This window comes from Paramormyrops kingsleyae, chromosome 15 (genome assembly GCF_048594095.1).
Source record: "Paramormyrops kingsleyae isolate MSU_618 chromosome 15, PKINGS_0.4, whole genome shotgun sequence".
NCBI classification, from domain to species: domain Eukaryota; kingdom Metazoa; phylum Chordata; class Actinopteri; order Osteoglossiformes; family Mormyridae; genus Paramormyrops; species Paramormyrops kingsleyae.
The window spans coordinates 13302357-13319439 of record NC_132811.1 but is presented as its reverse complement, the minus strand read 5'-3'; the positions used below and the strand labels follow the sequence as shown (position 1 = coordinate 13319439).

Here is a 17083-nt window from a genome sequence, read left to right as displayed (position 1 = left end):
TCCCACATTTGTGCTTTGTTTCAGTGAAACATTAAGCAATAAAGCAAGATTTAACACAAGGATTTTATTTTTGTATTTACTGATTAGATTTTTTTCATAGTACACACAGACACATGTGCATAAAAAATCTTTCCTGGCTACTTAGTGACAAAACCATCTAAGAGGCTGCATGTGACATTGTGTTCTTTTCATTTTTTTGCTTTCGCTTGGGAATGTTGTCGTAAATCTCAGTCTGATAAATTATTTTCTGACATTTTCTGAAAGCTAGATCCCTTTTGAAATGTTTTCCATTCCAAACCCTGAAATGTCTGTTATGTTTGAGGAGGCTGGAGTGTGGGACATATGGTATTCAAAGGTTGGAAATCCATTGTCACTGCCTGTGAAATTTGTCTGTAGGGCTGTGTTTTTAACTAAGCATGGCTGTTTACCAGCCAGTCTCAGATGTATTGGGGCAAAATTATGTGATTGTTGTGCAGAGTTGGTAGGTCTGATTGATGTCATTTCCTGTGTGCCCCTTGCTACCCAGTTTGCAAGTGGAGTGCCGGACCTGAGGTTGAAGGATTTAGCCTGCAGTCAAGCCCTCCTGGAATGTTACATCATCTTCCCCAGCCCTGAGGTTCTGTATGCAGTGCGTGAAGCCATGTGCACCCTGAGCCAGCAGAAGCTGCATGCCATTGAGAACAGCATGGACGACAACATTGACTTCTTCAAGCTCTTCCGCTTGGTCAGTCCTCTCAAGCTTATTTCTTAAGGGTGACGGTGCTTCTTGCTCTCATCAGGACCCATGTCTGATTTAGCACCAGAAGGGGGTTAAAATGGTCATCAGTTCTGCAGGATGGAGAACTCAGAGCCTTTAACTCTTAGCAACTATTACTTTCATGCTGACTGCGAAGCCAGTTTCCTATCTATAGCTTATAGAAGAGGAAGTTTGACTAAATGCGAGCAGTGGGGATGCTTTTAACAGAATAAATATGGATGCTTCAGTGGGACATTGGGCCATTTGGGGTCTTTCACCCATGTTTTTTAAATTGAGGACGGGTGGGGAAGTGATGCAAGGTTTCAGTAACCAAAGCTACTAATCTGTAGAGCAGGCACGGTCAAAAATAAAATGTGGTTTACTGGGATATTTTTTTCATGTACGTGTAAGGACATATTGTCATCTAAAAATGGATGAAGTCATGTCCATCCATTTTCCAAACCACTTATGCTTCTGGTTCACAGGAGCCTATCCTGGAAGCTACAGGCATGAGGCAGGGAACAACCCAGGAATGGGGGGGGGGCAGCCCATCACAGGGCACACTCACACATGCACACCTATGGGCAATTTAGTATCTCCAATTAGCCTCAGTATGTCTTTGGACTGTGGGGGGAAAACCAGAGTACCCGGAGGAAACCCCACAACGACATGGGGAGAACATGCAAGCTCCACACACATGTAACCCAGGTCCCAGGTGTGAGGCAACAGTGCTAACCACTGCACCACCATGACGTTCTGTCACTGTCATGAAAAATATTAATATAAAAATAAAATCAAGGAATAAATTCATAGGCAAATGTTGGTTTATCCTATGCAAAGCGAACACAGGAAAGAGAATATGTTTGCATTCCCTGATACTAAAGGGAGAGTACCACATTGTGTTTGTGTGTGGAAAGCACATGTATAATTTTAGTTTAATTCAAATCCGCTGCCGTCAAGGGTGGTCGTTACAGTCATTTCTGCTGGGGAGGGTACTGGTGTGATTAGCTGACCTGCCGAACAGCAAAACAAGTCAACGTCCAATCAGGCTGGAGAGGTTGTGAGCTCTGCCTTTTCCGCCGCATCCAGATAAGCAGTTTGACTCCACCCCCATCGTCAAGGCCCACGTCTTTCCGCACGGGTCCTTCCTGTTGTAAACAGCTGTGGGGGACAGTTTCAGTCACAGCCCCTGCACGGGAATTTGCGCTTTCAGTACTGCGGCCTCTTGATCTGAAGTGATAAGGGAGGGAGAATGTAAGAGGAAGGATGTCGAATTTTGGAGTTTCTCTTTATCGCAGACAGTTTCCTGTTTTTTTTTAAATAGTATATATTTTTGTTTGTTTTGCTCTGGTTGAAGACTAGCTATTAAAAATGAGACTCAAACTTTGGAAGAAATACAAGTTTTTTTTATTTACTAAGGAAGATGCTGTGATTAATTTCCAGCTATTTAAAATCTGAAATGCATCTTAAGCCTAATGAATTATACAATGATCATAGAAAGTCTTAGGACAGTAAATTTAGTAAAATTCAGTAAAAATGTATTGGTTTTCTAACAAAATCATTACTTTATTCTTTTGTTTACAAAAAATATACACCACATTAGAAACAATCAGTAGTTTTAAATAAAATATCCAAGTAGTAATAAATTGAAACCAAATTATAGTTCTAAAAGAGTTCTGAAAGAACTTCATTCCCACCATGAAATGTTCTTAGCGTTCTCTGGCATCCACAAGGAGGAACTGACCAACTGTTGTCCTTGAACCCATCCATTCTTTACTTATAATACTTATAATGTATAATCCTGTGCCCTACAATGGGTTGGTACCCCATCCTGGGCTATTCCTTGCCTTGTACCCATTGTCTCAGGATAGGTTCTAGACCTCCATTACCCTATACTTATTCTATACCAGGACAAATGGTATAGAAAATGAATGAAAGAATAATCCTGGCTTTCCTCGCCTAGATGTTTCAAACTGTTTATTACCAACTGCTATTAAGTCTGTCTATGATAACCATCTTTTCTACAGTGCCTTACATCTTTACTGAATTTTTAAGTTATTTGGGCCAACTATGCCGAGAAGGGAGGTATATAAAGTACATGTATGTAGCACTTCACCTTAACAACAGAAACATGAAGGAGATGAATTCGAATTATACCCACAGACCTCTTCTTCATCCTGCTCCCCTTATCACCTGTTATCTGCGGGGAACAGTTCCAAAGATCTTCTGTAGGTCCTCTCCCCCCTTTTTCAGGCGGGGGGGGGGGGGCTTCCTCTGTGAGCCAGCTCATGGATGCAGCGTCCAGCCTCTTCTGTGGCTACCCCAAGGAAGCTGGTTCCAGGGTGCTCTCCTTCAATTGGTATGAGGAGAATATGTATAAAGGTTTCTTTGGCATCAACAGCACAAAGAAGTGGACTGGCTACGTCTATGACAAGACAGCCAGTGAGTTTGACAGTAGTGGCTTTATCCGCAATCATACGCTCTATCCTGCTGTATTCCATTGATTTCATAGCATCAACTCGCTCACATTCAGGGGATTATATATAATAACATAATGGCTTGATGTATCATAACGCCCTATGGTGTCCTGCCCTCTGAATGTCGTAGGTCCCTACTGTAATGCGCTCATGATGGATCTAGAGTCCAACCCAATCTCCAGAGTCATCTGGGCCTCGGTCAAGCCCTTGCTGATGGGAAAGATACTGCATACCCCTGACTCACCCGCGGTGAGGCAGATATTAAGGAGAGTAAGTGATGCAGCTTCTCTTCAAGTTCCCAGGAGATGTTTGGAGGAGTGCAATAAAAAACATTCTACACAAGGTGTCTATCTTGAGTTAAGTACTATGACCTACAGTGACTTACCAGACGTCAAAACTTGGTAACACTTTCTGTGAAAGCCATGTCTATGAACATATTCATAGCATATTATAATGCATTCATAAAGCATTAAGCTTGAACGGTAACACTTTGCTTGAAGTTGTCACCTATAATGCATTATAGGTCAGCATAAGGATAAGGATGAGTGGTAAAGCATTACAGCATCTTTTACAGCCAGCCATAAGGCATTATAGTGTTGATTATAATACTTCATTAGCTCCAATAAAGCTCTCATCTATAATGCACTATAGATACCTTCATAATGCAGTACAAAGCATCCTTAATTCTTATATCAAGCATTATAACGCATTATGAAGGCATTTATAATTTTATAAAACTTCATAAAGCATTTATGATGCATAATAAACATGGGAATGGTTATAATGTGTTATGCCTTCTTATAAATATAATTTATACTTGTGTTTTTAATTCTTTATGAATGCATTATAATGTGTTATGAACATTTTTATAGAATCTTTTAGACATGGCATTCATAGAAAATGTTACCATTTGAACAATTCACCATAATTGCAGTTTAATAATAATTAAAACTAAAGCACAACTGTAACTGTTTCTGTTTAATTGTATTTAGAGTGACATTCCCTCTTGGACATTGCTGTGCCTTCTGCCTTGTGCTTTGCAGGATTGGCTTCTAGTTACTATATCCTGATTAGGAGAAATCATCAGAAAATGTATGGATGAGCTATGACTTTTTGCACAGGATAGAAGTGGAAAGATCAGGAAATGTCTCTTTATCTTACACTGTTGCCAAAACTATTTTAGCTTGACCTTTCTGAATTAGTGGTGAAATGTCACCCTAGTCCCATCATCATAGTTTCTTCTAAAAAAGTGATAAGTACAGTAGTTTTTTTCTCTTAGAAGATGCAAGAGAAAGTTCTGGAAGTGTCACCTGTAATGATATTGCGTTATTACATATTGTGTAGTAACACAATAGCTGTACTGTCAATAGGTTACCGTAAGTTAATGGAAGAAAGCGTTAAAGCTGGTGGATTTATATTATCCTTCTACTTTCCCCTTGAGTGATAAGTCGTTGTGGGAATGTAACATTTTAAAGGGTCCCGATTTCATTGGGAGAGGAATAACATTTTCTCTGATGCTGGGTAAGCGTGCGTGTCTGTGTGTGTCTGCCAGGCAAACGTCACGTTTGAGCAGCTGCGGAGACTCCAAGGTTTGGGAAAAGCCTGGGAGGAAGTGGCCCCCCAGCTCTGGGCCTTCTTTCAGAGCAGCGTGCACATGAACACGGTCCGGGTATGGCTGTTTATCACATCTAATTCTCTTACCCCTTTGCCCTGTACATATGCGGTTTGTATGAACGACCTGACCAGTGATGTGTCTGTGTTTAATGATTGACTGTCGTGTATCAGGTGACTCATAGGTTGAAGGGGAAGAACGGGGTGAGTTTTTCTATACAGATTGCACTTTGGGTCCCATGTCCCCTTTATGTATCCCATCCTGGTCCGACTCCTGCTTTATGCTGCCTGGAATAGGCTCCTGGTGACTGACCCAGAATAAGTGGTTGATGGAAGGATGGACGGCCAGACGGATGGATAATTTGTTCTACAGTTTGCAAGCATATCCTCACATATTATCTCCACATTATCTGTTAATATTTCTCAGATTTTATTTAGGATCATGTGTTATTTTATTATTATAGCTGTATTGCTTTATTGTTATAATTGTGAAACATTCTGTGCCTCTTTCATGATATCATCATGAAGCCCATGGTAGCGGATTTCATTGATATGAGTGTAGAAAGTATGGGGTTTTCCTCGAGACACATGCTTAACTTCCTGTTTACTGGACCACCCACTGATCGTTCATATGATATGCCGAATTTTGACTGGAGGAATATCTTAAGTCTGACAGATCAAGGCATCCAGTTACTCAACCAGTATGGAGAGGTAATTCCTTGTTATAAGCGCCAAGAAATTAAATCTGCAAAATGTTGTTATTGAAATCTGTAAAATGAACCTAAAGAGTAAAGATCCATTTTTATTTCTGAAATCTGCTTTCAATTCATCCTTATGCATTTTGTTTTGCCCACTTTTAAATAAAGCTAATATTTAGTTTTATGGGGAATATTTTCACTCATTACTCAGAATTTTTTCATTGCTTACAGTATAAGTACTTCAAGTAGAACATATTTGAAACAATTACGTGTTGTTATAGCGTTGAATGTTTTTAATATTTTCTTTAATATAGCCTCTGATTCACTGAACTTTACTCATGAAATTCTTAACCAGGAAAAGTGCAACTAAGTACAGTCAAGAAAGCTCTGTGTGGGCACTGCCTTAATTATTGTCCCATTAAATTGCTTTTCAGAATCCCAAATCTCTGCTTGTTTCAGGGTGAAACAAATTTAAATTTGTTATGAAAGGTGAAACAAATAAAAAAAATGTCTACTACCCGCTGGGTTCTTTTGAGATGATTAAATGGATGCTTAAAAAGAACTCAGTACTTTTTCTTTGGGTTGCATTGCATCGCATTAGAGTATTTTGAGTAGACAGAGCTCCCTGTCACCTGCTCAATTCGTCTTTTTAGCCTCCTGGTTCTGAGGCTGAAGCCTCGAAAATGCATGGGGCGTATAAATGGAGAAACATTGTTAAGCACGAGTAGGATCTGCTCCTCATTTAGCCTTTGTCCCCGGTCGGGCTAAACAGTACCTCAGTGTGACAGATAAGCCCATCTGATTGAGCCGAATTAGGCACAGCTGTCAGTCTGCACCAGCTCCTCAGTTTAGGCTTCAGTTAGTATGAACTGTCAGTCTGTGTCCATAGAGATCGTTTTCCCGGGAGTTGCCTCAAAATGTGGATCACATATGCAAATACACGTCTATCGTCGCATTCACCCAAGTGACGCCCGTTCTTGTTTATATCTATTATATGCTTCGCTTTTCGCGTCGTGTGTTTTATCGGATGTTGGAATGACACGTTCGGCTTTCAGGCCTGGTCTTGGGCCTTTTTGGGCTGTATTGTACAGTATTTTGAATGGGGTTGTTAGATACGCTTTGCCTGTAATAGGGGGCCACTGCTGAGGTGTCAGGGAGCATGAATCTGAGGTTTGAGGACCGCCACTCTTTGGCAGGAGAATCTTTCTGGATGTGTGGTGTTGGATCTTATTCCTCACACATCCCATGTTGGAGAATGTGACCCCCCCCCCACATGCTTTTTTTCAAGTGCTTGGACCTGAACAAGTTTGTCGGCCCCTCTGATGAGGGTCAGATGATGGTCAAAGCCCTGGACCTGCAGGGAGAGAATAAGCTCTGGGCTGGACTTGTCGTCCTGCACATGACCCCTTGGACTTCTGAGCTGCCAGCTCACATCAAGTTTAAGATCCGCATGGACATCGACTCTGTGGAGCAGACCAACAAAATTAAAAACAGGTGTGTCCTTTAAGAACAGCAGTAAATACAAACGCATAAAGGATGACAAGGTAGCTTTCTTTGTGTTTCTTATTGCTGGAAGATATATAGTCAGTGCTTTTCTCATTACCCTGCTTCCTGGAGAACAACTGTGTCAATTTTTTTAGTCTTTCAACGCATTGGATTCCCATTTCAGATGGATTTATCCTCAAAGCCCCACATTCTCCTCCACCATCATTATCCATCATGACATCTTTGAAATAGGAGACTTCTGGAATCATCAAGCAGCTTTTGGATACATCTGTGTGTGTCATCCACAGCACTGCTTAAGATAATGAGATACATTTTTGGCTAAAAACTGGTCAAAGAACACATTTCATTCATTACAAATTTACTGACAGAGGAAGAACAATCAATAATTACTTCTTCACAGTAAGCACATCTTGTGTTTAAGCATTTTAGTAATGCGTTCCAACCTAGATTTCTGATATTTATCGTGTAGTATATCTCTATCTTCTTGTTGGAATCCTCCATTCAAATCTGTGATAGGATGCATAGGTACTTTTGCACAGATACTCCTCAGCTCAAGGAGCACATGGAAATAGTGGCCTGTTCCTTTTTACGATTGTAATGATTGAGGTTCAGGACCCCCATATTTCTGGCCCCTCAGCGAGCAGTTCAATGCCCTTTTGCCCCCCGTTCAGCTACGGTTGGAGAGATTGGTTCAATCTGTCGTTGTTCTCTGGCTATAATTGACTTTAGGACTTTATCAGTTAAGGAGTTGAGAGCAGTTGAATACTTGTGCTTGTCTTCACCTGGCCTTCCTCGTGCTGCTGTGCTGCCAGTTGCTGTGTGAACTTCTTCTGCATTCCATTGACTTTACATGTTTAACTGCACCATGTCTCATCAGATACTGGAACCCGGGACCTGCGCTACGTGTGGGGAGGTTTTGCCTACCTGCAGGACATGATCGAGCACTGCATCATAAAGGCACAGACGAACACAGATGGGCCCCTGGGGGTCTATCTCCAACAGATGCCCTATCCTTGCTATGTGGATGATCTGTGAGAGGCTCACACCTTTTAAAAAATCTCTTTGTTAGATTTTTATCCTGCTATAATAATAGAACAGAGCAATAAACATGCAATATAACAACATTATTCCAAACAATGAATGTTTGCAAAGTGCTAATTGCCTTGCTTTTATATCACTTTGGGCAAAAGCATCTGCTAAATATCCATAAATCCATCTTCTGTAACTGCTTGTCCTATTCAGGGGTCTGGGGCCTATTGGCTCAAGGGAGGGATCAACCCAGAATGGGGCACCAACCTATTGCAGGCTACAGTCACACTTTCACAGCTATGGGCAATTTGGGAAATATGATTAACCTCAGTGTGTGTTATGACTGTAGGGGGGGTGGTACGAGAGTGCCCTGTGGAAACCCAATGACAACACAGGGAGAACATGCAAACTCTACACACACAGAGCCATGGGGGCGATTAAATGACTTCAGAGGTGGGGGGCAGTAGTGCTAAGCACTGCACCACTGTGCAGCCCCATCTGCTACATACATAAAATTCAGTTACCAACCCAGTCAAATGCTCCAAATCCTTAAATCTGTCCTTTGACCCTCAGATATTAACTGAGAGGCAAGAACCATATGAAAAAACGAATTAGGAAAAAGATTTATGAACATACGACAATAATCATCCATTAGTAATAAAAAAATTGAAAAATAGGTTCCTGAGATAGATAGACTTATTTATAGATATTTACTTTCTGGACCTGAACTTTCCACCTTTGGTTGCCGCACCCTTTGAGAGAAATTTAAATCCCGCCTCCATTCTATGTGTGTGGAGTTTCTATGTTCGTGTTGTGCCGGTTTGCTTCTGTAGTCGAAAGACATGCATTTCAGCTCTCAGCATTGCCCAGAGATCATGCCTTAGTGTGCATATATCAGCCGTCTGCTGCCTGGGATAGACTTAATGTCCTACCGTAACCCCAACTAGGATAAGCAGTTAGATAGATGGATGTGTCTTTTATTCTTATATTTGTTTAAGGTGATCCTCATTATTTGAAAGTGTTCTGATTAACCTGTACAGCAGGATGTCTAGAAGCTCCAGTGATGATGTTCTTGTGAACTTTCATGGTTACTTTCCTGGGTGATGATAAGGTAGATCACCTCTGTAAAGACACCAGAAATCACTGAACACTTGTGCCACCTCCTGTCCTCCACTGTGTTCAGCTTCATGTCGATGTTCAGCCACATCTTTCCCGCCTTCGTGGTCCTGGCATGGGTGTACTCAGCATCCGTGCTGGTGAAGAGCATCGTGTTGGAGAAAGAGATGAGGCTGAAGGAAACGCTGAAGGCCATGGGTGTGATCAGCGGTGTGATGTGGACCAGCTGGTTCACTGAGAGCTTCCTGATGTCAACACAGCCCTGGTCACCACCATCATCATGGTCACAATGCACTCTTTTCTTTTAGATTTATATAATTACCGATTTGTTCATTCCATTTTTTGATAACCATTACCATTACCTTCACTGAACCAACAACATGTTAAATTGTAGTCATCTGAATCTTAAGCTTATTACAAGCCTATTCCTCAGCTAAAGGTGGAATTTACATTAGGTGGGCGAGTTAAATTTTTGAGTAACAATGCCATCTAGTGGAGATTTTTAAATGTTACATCTGAGAGGTGGCTGCTACTGCAACTTACTCAGCAATTTTTCCTGTAATGTATTCCCTTCTCAAACTGGATTTTAATTACTTATTTTAAATATGGATTTAAGAGGAGGTTTATTTCAGGTTAGAGTGTGTGTGCTACTAATATTTTATTGTAAATATTAAAAAAGGTCGTGTAGGTTTGGTTATTTTTCAGACTGGGAAGGTTCTGAGCTACAGCAATCCTGTCATCCTCTCCTTGTTCCTGCTACTCTTCGCCACGGCGACTATCTCACAATGCTTCCTGATGAGTGTATTCTTCGACAAGGCTGACCTGTCGGCGGCCTGCAGTGACATCATCTACGTCACTCTCTACCTGCCACACATCCTGTGCCTCACCAGGCAGGACCACAACACCACAGACATGAAGATCATGGTGGTGTGTGTCAGTGTCATGGGATTGCAGGAACAAACCAGAGTACCCAGTGAAATCCTCCCCAACACATGGAGAACATGCAGACACACACACACGCGTGTGAAGACTTGTCTCGAATTGAAAACCTCACACCAGTCAGCTTCATTTTGGCTTTTAAAATGTTCTGATTTCAGCCAGAGTAAAATAAATTATTTTAACTAAAATCGATTTCGTTCTGGGATGGTGAGATGCTGGTTTGCACTATTGCTTTGTTTCTCAAGGCCCTGGGTTTGAGTGTCCGGCCTGGCTTTACATGTGTGAAGTTGGCAAGCAAGGCTTGGTACCTTGACAACGTCTTTCCAGGTAGGAACATCACTTCCAGCTAATTCAGAGATTTCAGCAAATTTGGAAACTTATACTTGTGATAATAATAATAATCATAATAATAATAATCTTCATTTATATAGCACCTTTATGTATACATGCCGTGCAGCTCAAAGTGCTTTACATGTAGGATAAAAATCATTTGATGATTAGACTCATTGCTTCATTCCTTTGGTTCAGGCCAGTATGGAACTGGACAGCCATTTTATTTTCCACTCCAGCCCTCATAATGGCTTTGGTACCTTATGGAACCTTTGCTATCAGGTTAGTAGGAGAACGGCAAAGCTATTACGAAGTTCTTCAAAAAGCAGCATTACTGACAAAGGAATATGTAACAAGACCTTTGTGCTTCCACTCCATGCAACAGACAGCCCAGCCTCTGAGAACCTGGGATCTGCTGCTTTGGAGAAGCAAGACAGACCCGCATAGGGTCTCTGGGTGCACCTGGGGTGGGCGGGAAGGCCTGCAAACACCAAGACAAGCAGGAGCAGCTGGCAAGAGAGAGGAAGGAGCCACTGAGTGGACAAGAAGAGGGAGAGGGAAACATGGGTAAAGAAGAAGACACATCTGCTAAGCTTCCACACAGACATCCATCCATCTTCCAACTGCATATCCAGCATAAGGCATAATGTTCACAAATAAGACACAGATCACAGAGTTTAGAGTCTGGGGAATGCCTGGAATAGCTGACGGATAAATGCATACATACCACACCTATGACAACTTGCAGGAAATTTGCACCCTGCTTGGTTAAAAGCTTATGGTGTTATTTTGTGTCCAAATTATGTTAGTTTTGTTCTAAATAAATATAGAAAATATAAGAAACTACTGAAGTACTGTTTATTCTGTTTTTTACTTTTTAGAATTCTTGTGGCTGACTTTTGATACACGACCCAAGATATCTTTATTGTCACTGTATAAGTACAATGAGATGACTTTGGTTCATCCTATAAAAGCCCCAATAAAAACTAAACAAGCTGAAAGAAAAATGTAACAAAAAATTGACAAATTAATAAATAGCATATAGCAATGTATAACAGTGGAATATTGCACATGAATTATTGCACACGATAAATTATTGCACTTGAGAAAGGTGATTTCAGTGGTTAAGAGTTGTAGCATTAGTGCAAGATAGTGATCATGATCAACAATATTACATAGAATCAGAGCAGGTATTATGGGGTGGTATGAGGCTCAGCAGGCTAGTCTTCTGTGACCAGAAGGTCACATGTCTGTGTCCACTTGAGCAAGGCCCTTAAACCTCAGGTTCCTGGGTGCTGCGAGGTAACCCCCCCCCCCCCCCCCCCCACCCAAAAAAAAAGAAAAAAAGAAAAAACAAAGCTTACTCTCATCTGTATAGAGAGCAAGATGGGGCAAAGTGGGAGGAAAAGAGAATTAAAAAAAATAATAAACTATCATTCTTCTATTCTATGAATGTTCTGATTAAGCCTTTTAGTACATTGTATACTGCCAATGAACTGTGTATGATGTACTAGGTGATCATTGTATCATGTTACCAAGTATCTTAGCCTTGAGAGGTTACGGCATGCACAGGTAATTCAAGTTTGCTAAAGTTACAGGGAACCTCTTTGAGTCAGAGCCATCAGACCTCGTGGTGGGAGTGTCCATGCAGGACCTGGTGAACATCTTCAGCAGTGGCTTCCAGCCTGCTGTTGACCGCCTGACCATCAACTTCTATGAGGGACAAATTCCCTGCTTGCTGGGCCAGAACGGGGCGGGCAAGACTACTGTCATGTACATCTCTAACGAACATCATGTCCAGAAAGATGGCAATGAGATAATGGGTTCTGACTCAGTGTGTCTCTCCATCATTTCCCATCTCTTACCCTAGGTCCATTCTGACTGGTCTGTTCCCACCCACCTCAGGCACCGCCTACATCAACAGCATGGACATCCGCACCAGCTTGGATGCCATCCGGCCATGTGTGGGAATGTGTCCCCAACACAACATCTTGTTTCACCAGTATGCAGGCCTCTCCTATTACACAGCAGGCCTCTCCTATTACACAGCAGGCCTCTCCTATTACACAGCAGAGTATTTAAATTCATCTGTGAACCTAGAAGATTTCTAATCCTATGTAACTTACTTATGTTTTTCTGCCTCTTTATTTTGCATCAGTAGACAATAACCTGCTTCCCATATGCTAAGCTTCATGGGATTTGAACCTATGACATTTTGTTCACTAGTTCGGCCCCATGGCTGCTACATAGCCACTTTTAGGTAATAGATAGTACTACTGTACATTATTGTCATCATCCCTCTTCCCTTCTGTCTTTCCTCAGCTTGACTGTGGCAGAGCATATATTATTCTTATTGCTTCTGAAGGAACGGGCAATGCCCGAGGCTTTGAGGGAGGTAGAGAATATTCTAGAGGATGTCGGGCTGTTTCACAAGAGGAACGAGGAGGTGCAGAACTTCTGAGGTTGGTGAATCTGAGCAATGTGTTAGTTAAATCAATCTGCCAATCACAATGCATTTTATATTGCACATTTGTTGCAAATTGCTTTACAGTCATTTAAGTAATGTACAAATCTGTCGAGTGTACAAATGCATAATGGATCAGTTCTGAAGTCTGTTGTGCCGAGACAGACATGCCCTGAAACTGACCTGTATAACTCACCAGGGAGTTTGCAAAGGAAGCTGTCAGTGTCCATGGCCTTTATGGGCGGTACCAAAGTGGTCATACTTGATGAACCCACGTCTGGGGTTGATCCCATCTCCCGTCAATCAATTTGGGACTTCCTGCTAAAGTACCGGCCCGGTAATCATGGTATTGTTGTGCTTACTTTACCATATTTACCCCTTATGCTGCCAAGAAATCGCGCATTTGCATTTTCATACTTGATGTACAATATTGTTTGTTTTATATAAAGTTTTATGTATATATATTCTTTTATTTATTATTCTATTAACTTATTTTTTGATCTGCTGTTGTAATGTTCTATTCTACTATTGTATTTTTTAACTTCTTGCATCAGCTGTAGGATGTATGTATATGTGTAACTGTATACTGTAATCACAATAAAGTTGAATTGAACTGAATCGAATTAAAGACTACAAAAATAAGCTACAAGGCTATATTTATATACTGTATTCTTGTGATGGCCAAATGAACCTTCATGAACCATTTGCTGTATTTTATGGCTCCACTAGATGGTGCTCACTGTACAAAGAAGAGCACAGTCCAAAAACGTGTAGCTAGGCAAACTGACCATAGTACATTATTATTAGTAATGGTGAAATAAAGCTTCATTAACCATTTGCTCTATTTTCTTACCCTGCTAGATGGTGCCCTCTGTTAAAAAAACAAGGCTTCGTTTGGCCATCACTAGTGATTACGTATGAGTAACCCATGACTGACTAGGCTCACAGCAATCATATATTGGATAAGCAGTTATGGAAGATGGATGGATAGATGGATGACCACAAATCCTAAACTTGTATGTGGATTTTGTTTTTAGTTTGCTGTATTCTGATTTCTCAATATGCCATGAATTATTACATTCATTATTTCAGGATACTCTAATTGATATGCTTTAGCATTATGTAGTGTTATGAAATGAATGATTTGAAAGGTCCCCTTAAGTGCAATGATACGTAGAGATACATGAGTCGAGTTGTTGATACATGAGCCATTGTGGTGCCAAACAACACAACAAGCAGTGAAATACGTTCCCCTTACCCTCTATAGGGGATGTGGAAATCATCAGCGCCCTTGTTCGGCACCACATTCCTGAAGCCAGGCTGATTGAGCATAGGGGCTTGGAGCTGACCTTAGGCTGATTGAGCATAGGGGCTTGGAGCTGACCTTAGGCTGATTGAGGACAGGGGCTTGGAGCTGACCTTAGGCTGATTGAGGATAGGGGCTTGGAGCTGACCTTAGGCTGATTGAGGATAGGGGCTTGGAGCTGACCTTAGGCTGATTGAGGATAGGGGCTTGGAGCTGACCTTAGGCTGATTGAGGACAGGGGCTTGGAGCTGACCTTAGGCTGATTGAGGATAGGGGCTTGGAGCTGACCTTAGGCTGATTGAGCATAGGGGCTTGGAGCTGACCTTAGGCTGATTGAGCATAGGGGCTTGGAGCTGACCTTAGGCTGATTGAGGATAGGGGCTTGGAGCTGACCTTAGGCTGATTGAGGATAGGGGCTTGGAGCTGACCTTAGGCTGATTGAGGACAGGGGCTTGGAGCTGACCTTAGGCTGATTGAGGATAGGGGCTTGGAGCTGACCTTAGGCTGATTGAGGATAGGGGCTTGGAGCTGACCTTAGGCTGATTGAGGATAGGGGCTTGGAGCTGACCTTAGGCTGATTGAGGATAGGGGCTTGGAGCTGACCTTAGGCTGATTGAGGATAGGGGCTTGGAGCTGACCTTAGGCTGATTGAGGATAGGGGCTTGGAGCTGACCTTAGGCTGATTGAGGATAGGGGCTTGGAGCTGACCTTAGGCTGATTGAGGATAGGGGCTTGGAGCTGACCTTAGGCTGATTGAGGATAGGGGCTTGGAGCTGACCTTAGGCTGATTGAGCATAGGGGCTTGGAGCTGACCTTAGGCTGATTGAGGATAGGGGCTTGGAGCTGACCTTAGGCTGATTGAGGATAGGGGCTTGGAGCTGACCTTAGGCTGATTGAGGATAGGGGCTTGGAGCTGACCTTTCTGCTTCCCAGAAAGTACTTCAAGAGGCAGGCCTATGTGGGCCTCTTCCGGGAGCTAGAGCAGATGCTTTCGGATTTAGGTCTGACCACCTTTGGAGTATCTGACACCTCACTGGAGGTGGTGACACCAATGATGCTATGACCTTTGACTAGCATGGTGGTTTAAGACATGTTGTTTGTTGGTTCAATGCCCAAAAAAGCCTCCTCTGTGCCACCTAGGACAGTGAAATTAACCTGTAAAGCCTCCTTGGTACATATGATTAAAAAATATCATGTCTCTACCTTATTTCATCAGGTGTATGTATTCTAATGTGCAGTGAAGGTTACAAATAAATGATATATGCATATATAAAGCCTTACTCTTGTGTAGATTAAATTAGGAATATATTATTTATTGGCATTTTTTCTGTTTCGGTAATCTGAAAATGTCCCTTTCAGATATTTCTGAAAGTCACTGCTAATGGAGAAGCTGAAAGTGGTTCTGGTAATATATCTCATCCATTTGAGTTTCACCTAGTGAGCCTGTCACTTTACACTTTAAAACTGAAGAGGTACATGTGCTATGAACTGTGGTTGCACTCTCCTCATATTTTACAGCTTGTACTGTATTTGTCTTGCTTCCCCTTCCAAAAGTCAACAAACCCGAAGACTTGGGGCAGGGTCTGTTGGACAGTAGTGCTGGAAAAGGGTTAAGGAAGGTCAAAGGGCTGAACTTGGTCCTAAAGCAACTCTTTGCCTTGTTGGTCAAGGGATTCCATCGGGCCACACGGAACCAAAAGGACTTCCTTGCTCAGGTAGCGCAGGTTGATAAGCAATCAAACTAAATCCAATAACAAGGCAAAAGCTCTTGTCTGTGCGATAACACTTCTTGTCATTTTCAACATGAGTTTAGTTTAAAATAAAGTTGTCCTCCGAAGAGGAGTGGTGGTGGTGGGCAGATAGAAAAAGAAAGGAAAAAAAGGTATATACCTTTGTATGAAAAGCAATACCCAATACTTTGATCTGTCACATATGCATTTACAAGACTTGCATTCATGTGACCGCAAGTGAACGATTTGACAGCCATATTGGAAAAGCATATCTTCACACCGTGAAGCTTTTGGCTGCAGAAACAGGTGTAGATCCTGCTCCAGAGATATAACCTTCCAGCAGTTAGTGTGCTTACAACAAACAGCTGCACCTCCACCCACCTGTCTGTCAAGCTCCTGAAATTTGCAGATGACACCACCATCATCGGACTCATCTACTGACAGGAGATTGATCACCTGGTGTCCTGGTGCAATGGGAATAACCTTGAGCTCAACGCCCTGAAGACAGTGGAGATGATTGTGGACTTCAGGAAAAGCTCTGCCCCACCTCTACCCGTCTTCCTGCTCGGCTCACCAGTCACCGCTGTGGAGTACTTCTGCTTCCTGGGCACCACGATCAGCAAGGACCTTATGTGGGAGATGAACATCTGTTCTCTCACCAAAAAAGCTCAACAGAGAATGTTCTTCAAGAGAGACCACAAGGCAAATCGAGGCAATAAAAATGGAAACGAGGCTGATTTTACCTGCATTTATATTGTGTTTTAGTTTTTTTAGTTTTAATTTTTTTTTTTTTAACTGTTGTTTGTATTTCATTTTAGTTATCATAATTGTTTTTTCACTCCTGGTTTTGGTTAACTATAATAACCCTGGAGGGCACTTCAAGTTCCACGAACTGGTGTTTTTATTTTAATATCAATGAAGATGCATCAGTGCGTTGGCAACTGCCCAGGGTTGGTTCCCACCTGCACCCATTGTTCCCGGGATAAGCTGCAGGCGCCCTGCGACCCCAGTTAGGATTAAGCAGTTTCAGAAGATGGATGGAGAAATTTAATTGCATTTTGGCCACAGACTAAAACGAAAACAAAATTTCCACTGCTGTCTCAAGACAGACGGAAAATTACTAGCACTAGAAATACAACAA

General features: G+C 42.0%; 1 pseudogene; it reads left to right on the top strand.

Moving 5' to 3' along the window:
- The first annotated feature begins 416 nt into the window (after positions 1-416).
- On the top strand, positions 417-16707 carry LOC111840090 (retinal-specific phospholipid-transporting ATPase ABCA4-like; annotated as a pseudogene).
- Positions 16708-17083: the final 376 nt, after the last annotated feature.